At 44.0% G+C, this 5,985-nt stretch overlaps 1 protein-coding gene across 1 annotated transcript in view; it reads right to left on the bottom strand.

Annotated features, from left to right (window-relative positions):
- Positions 1–5,985, bottom strand: part of cdk14 (cyclin-dependent kinase 14) — a 222,749-nt gene continuing 216,764 nt past the window's right edge. Inside the window, exon 14 of the mRNA XM_005947602.2 lies at positions 1–17. The gene's annotated coding sequence lies outside the window, so the exon portion shown is untranslated. The remainder of the gene's footprint in view (positions 18–5,985) is intronic.

Raw genomic sequence — 5,985 nt, 5'->3', positions numbered from 1 at the left:
TTTTCCACAACAGCCACCTGAAAAGAGACAGAGACGACAACGTCTGTTAGCGATGGACTCCAGAGCGCCGACAATGTAAAAGTAACCATATCACACATGTTTTATATGCTTTTCAGTAGCTAGTTGCCAAAGTTGTTAGCATAGCAAATATTTTCACAATTTTCTAAGCTCTGAGTGTTTGCCATGGCTGTGTTGGTGTTTTGAAACTGGTCATGTCAAACAGGAGTGGGCTCCATCTCATATGCTTTTGACTTGTAAACCACGTGGTGAACCTGCTCTACAGCACGTCATACTCACAAGCCTGCTGGATCAGCAACAAGTTTCTCGAGGTCAGATTTCAAGGTGTTTTTTTCATAAACTTTTATACAGCACAGGGGAAAGTGTTACCTGAATGACCTGGCTACACAAGCGCAAAGCTCGTTTGGAAACGGGTCTCGATTCGAGTCATTTCTCAAAGTTCGTATCACATTAAAAGACTTCCACAGGTTGATAACTGGATAGCAGCAACAACAGGCCAGATGAAGACAGCTGAGATAAAACCAAAGGCGGACTGAAGGAGGTGAAGAGGAGGGAGATGACCAAGAGGGAGCAGTGGATGAAGAGGGGGAAAACAAGATAAAAGTGAAGGACTTGATGATGTTAAACAAGAGGGAGTAGAGGATTGGGAGGTGGAGACGGTACAGGAGAAAGAGGAGGAGAGGATGAATGTCACAGAGGAACAAGAGGAGGAGTGAGCAGAAAAAGAGGAGGAGGAGTAATGGATGAAGAAGAAGAGGGAAATGTGGATTAATAAATAATGCATTGCCTCTCTCCGGTCCCTTTCCACCCTAACTCTCCTCTTTACTGCCTCATGTTCTCTCTCTGCGTCTCTGGATGTCATTCGCCGGGCCTTTGCTCGGCAGCCCTCAGTGGAAACAGGCCTGTATATGGCAGGAATCTCCAATGCTGATTTTATTTGCTCCTCGTGACGCCAAACACGTATATATGCATCCAAATACAGACTCACGAACATGTATTTCCAAACAAGCCAGCATCACATTACCCTCTTTGTTTAGTTACTGCGGGAGTCCAGAGGCAGTAAACCATTACAGAGACCATTAAAGCACATCCTCACGCACTAGTGTTAGAAAGGTTCAAGTAAAATGTGCCAAGACGACATTTCGTCCCAGGATTTCTGCAACAGCCCCGTGATTCAGCCATGCTAAATGATCATTTAGTGTTGTAGTAGCAAAGAGATTACTACTCAGAGTATGTGAGGGTGCAGCAGGGTGGCTCTAAAGCTACGAAACAGCACTGAAGTCAAAACAGAGCTGGATAGACTTTCCTGATTGAAAGGCCTACAGTTTATGAACGTTACTCTAACAGCTTCATTGGTGACGTTGCACACTTTCAGCCTCCAGCTGCTACTCTAATGGCTACATTGTGGCAAAGACGGGATCATCCAATCATTTTTAACCAGTATAAGTCACTGAAAGTGAGGCTTACTTTTTGGTAGGTATCATACAAAATATCGTAAAACACCACCTCTGGATTTTTAATCCCTGGTTCTTAGTTTCAGCAGTGAAAACATCTAATAAGCTCACAGGTGGCAACATTATCACCGGTGCTACGACTGCGTGAAATCTGTCCCGCGTCATTTCCTCACCGTTCCACTACAAAACCAAGAGTTCAACAACTGAGGACAAGAAACAGAGTCACATATAATAATCGTTCATTCATAATAATACGCACTAACTGCACATAATTCTGGTAGCACAGTAGATAAGTGGAACATGAAGTGCACTAGATGAATTGTAAGTAAATAGCTATGTGAGCACATATATGCACTCAAAACAGCAGAAGTACCTGATTCGACATGCAGCAGTCGTTTTACAGTATAATGTTGTATTCTGCAAATTAGAGACTATCATCAGATCTGTTTTTCAAATTCTGGAGGGCAACTTCAATGACATTTGATACAGCAGAAGTGACGCACAACTACACCCATTTTAGCCAAAGCAATACCAGCCAGCCTCTTCATCGTAAACGTTTAGAGCTTTGCAAAGCACGGCTCACACTGCCGGTGAGGGACACTTATAGAACTGTAAAACACAGTCAAAAGTTCCCTGCAAGGCAGTAGAAATATTACATTTTGCATTGTTTTCTTTCGCCCTAACAGATGCAGCGCAGCTGACGGAGGAGCGAGATGCTCACATTGTGTTTCCACCCACACAGTCCCGTGAGAAGGTGTAATCAGCCAAAGTAATTCAAATCACCTGTGTGGGTTTACCGTGCATCCAGCTTAAATCTGTTCCAGGTCTGCACCAGTCTGACACCAGACTTCCAAAATGGGATATTTATCTTTCACATGCAACCTGAACATCACTATGATACGAAACACTGAGTCTGTATTTGTGAAAGCTTTCAGCAGACATCCACAAAGAACTTTTTATAAAGTTCAAATATGTATAAACAGTATTCACAAAGTTTTTTAGGACAAAGCAGCATATACATATATACATATACACATATATACATATACACATTCAGACATTGCTTCAGCTCTACACGCAAACTGTTCCTCAGTTTTCCTTCACACACTAAGACAGACCTTTCCTTGCAGGATGCACACTGACAGTTCTGAAGTTACAAAAAATATTTCTTTGAATATTTTAAAGAAATGATTTTTCCTCTGAACAAAATTTCTGCTGTTTGGAATTTTATTTGATGTGCAAATTTCATTATTTCAGGACGTAACAAGTGTAAATGAGCAAGATCATTATTGTTGTAAGCAGTGGCGAACTAAACATTTACTGGTCTCTGTCTCTGCAGAAGGGCCGAAGCCTAACAGTCTGCCTCAAGGTCAAGGGTGAGGAGATACAGTAACTGTGTGTGTGTGTGTGTGTGTGTGTGTGTGTGTGTGTGTGTGTGTGTGTGTGTGTGTGTCATGGCTTCTCGCTACACGGTGTATGCCAACAAGAGCGTCATTGTTTTAAAAGGATCTGATGTAGTAAGAACAGATGTAGGCTTTTGCTCTCTCTGGGATCAAAGAGCACTAGAAAGGTGTGTGTGTGTGTGTGTGTGTGTGTGTGCATCATGGGGTTCCACTTGGGAGGCAGATGGAGCTGGTGGGTGGGTTTTGTCAAGAGGATTTAGCAGGCGTGGCCAGCTGCTGCTGGGTGTCCTTTAATAGAGATAGTCACCCCCACCACCACCCTCGGAAAAAGAGAAATCCCTAAAATGCTCTGTGTTGGGGCAGATGCACAACAATACAACCCAACACGACCATCCAAGAGCAAGAAAATAGAACCAAATTCAGGGTAAAGCAGAATGACAAGGTAGTAATGTGCAATAACCTTGAAAGATTAACAATGGTGCATTCAATACACTGCAGTTGTCCATAGTTGTGCAACTCTGCCACCTCTCTTGCATCAGTGACGCTGTGAGCCAGTTGTGCCTTGTAGCATTACAAGCACAAGCTGGGGTATTTTTCATAGGAAGAAAATGAAGATAAGACAGAATATGTGGGCTCCATCTTTCAATTATTGGAAGAATTTTTGTAGCACCTGATGAGAGTTGATGCCAGCTTTGGTTGGACCCGGGTCTACGCATCCAAGACCTGGAAGATTCGCTGAAACTCGAAGCAGTTAGCAGTAGCATTTTGGAAGTGGAGCCACCGTCTTTCCAGGCCAGCACCGTACTGTCACTTCATTATTTGTCCATCCTTGTAGCAGTAAGTACATGGTAGCTCATCCAACAAGCCTTCATGACAGATGTTCCCACCTGGATTTGGCCCTCTATACACCTGGGCTTTTTCTCTTATCAGGATCTTGGTCCACTGTAACCAAGCTCCTGTCATGAATAACAAACATATGTCACCTACTTGTGGGTTGTCCTGGTCCATCAGTACTGTGCTGTCTAAACCCTACCTGTGTGGTAACAAAATCCCTTGTTTCCATGAAATGGAGCGATCGTGGCTCAAGAGTTGGGAGTTCGCCTTATAATCGGAAGGTTGCCGGTTTGAGCCCCGGCTCGGACAGTCTCGGTCGTTGTGTCCTTGGGCAAGACACTTCACCTACCGCCTACTGGTGTGGGCTGATGGCGCTTCTGTCAGTCTGCCCCAGGGCAGCTGTGGCTACAACTGTAGCTGCCTCCACCGGTGTGTGAATGGGTGGATGACTGGGTGTGTAAAGCGCTTTGGGCTCCCTAGGGGGGACTAGTAAAAGCGCTATACAAATACAGGCCATTTACCAAATGTTCTCTGAGTGGGCGCTAACACTAGACAAGCTACATATAAATATCAGTGCACCCCATGCTATTCCATTCAGTAGCTGAATTTTTATAAATTGTGATAATAATTATTTAAATTTTTTTTAAAAAGTCACATTCACACTTGAAAACACTGCATTCCAACAAATTTGATTTGTAGTACGGCAGTCGTTTTTGTTCTGATCTTTCTGATGAAGCCCGGATTTGTGGAAGACTCACTGTGCAGAACACAAAGTGGGAATCAGCCTCAAATTAAGGTCTCTGAATGTGACCTTAGGGTTCAACACAGGGGACACTTGTATATCTAGCTATGTGTATACGTGATATATATTTAGTATATCTGGAAAACCAGTTATGAGTTAGCTTCTGATGATACTGGGAAAGGTTTGGGGGCCTGAAGATGTCCAGAAAACAGATACGTATTATTGCCTACATATTCTGCACACTGAAAGACGTCTGTTCACAGCGATAACGACGCACATGACCGTGAGAAAATAAAACTCTGGAGTCTTGCTGGTAGAAATGAGCATTGTCGTATCCCATGAGCTAAAATTAAACGCAACTGTAGAAACACGTCACCAAGTTTGGCACAGCAACAGGCCTGACTGCAACTCTGCTGCATAAGCTGGAAAGCCGTGGGTTTTTACCCTCCCTGCTCACTTTTTGCTGCTCCCCTTTCTCTTAATCCAACTCTTCCTATGCCTCCATTTTTCCTCCTTGCCCTCCTGCTCCTGCCATGGTTTATAAATCATTCCCCAAGTTTCCAACCAGCCACTCATCTCTTAAACACACAGCTTTCCTCTCTGATTTCTCATCAATGTAAAAGCTGTTAGCAACAGTGAGAAGTCTTTGTGGAAATATTAATAACTCTGTGTTTGGTTATCATTTCACGATGAAGCGGAACAGAAACTAATTCCAGCTTTGGCTACGTCTGTTGCGTGGCTTCACAAATGTTTCTAAAACTAGTTAAATCAGGTTCGCAGCCCCCATTCTGCTCCACCCCCACATCCATCCAAGCCCCCAAAACAAGGGGTCACAACCTCTGACCCCTCTCCCGGCAGAGAGGTCGCTCCGTGTCTGATCTAGTTTAATGAACTGAGTCACACTGCCCTTTAAATGCCATTCAATGAACACCCTGAGCTGGGAGAGTGCTGATGGTTTAATAAGCTGCTTTATGATGTGTGTGTGTGTGTGTGTGTGTGTGTGTGTGTGTGTGTGTGTGTGTGTGTGTGTGTGCATACATTTGCATGCATGCACAAACGAGTGAGGCTCTGCACTGTGAAGTGTTGGATATGTGAGTGAGTACACGTGTGTGAGATGAAGCTTTGGATTGATTCAAACTTACATAAGATATTTTCCACATTCTTTTTATTCACTCTTTCCTCTTTTCTGGAACTTGACTTAAACGTTGACAGTAATTTTGAGAGGAATGCAGTGTTGTGGCCAGGCCTGCGATGAGCTGCCACATCTACGACAAACTCTCCACTGTCTCACTGACAATTAACAGAAGCAGGGAGGAGGACGAGGTAAACGTTCCACTTAATAGCTGGACACTCAGACGACTGTTTCCACACACACACACACACACACAAACACACACACACACACACACACACAAACACACGGTAGATAAGATCTGTCTTTACCTCATCGCAGAGGAGCCTTGGCAGGCACTCTCAGGAATATTGATCATGACACCCTTGTGTGGCGGCCCTTCTATGCAGCTGTGGCACAGAA

The sequence above is a fragment of the Haplochromis burtoni genome, unplaced genomic scaffold (genome assembly GCF_018398535.1).
Source record: "Haplochromis burtoni strain Fernald_Lab_line unplaced genomic scaffold, NCSU_Asbu1 Contig_539, whole genome shotgun sequence".
Classification (NCBI taxonomy): Eukaryota; Metazoa; Chordata; class Actinopteri; order Cichliformes; family Cichlidae; genus Haplochromis; species Haplochromis burtoni.
Note: the sequence above shows the minus strand (reverse complement) of the source record. Positions and strands in the feature narration are given on the sequence as shown.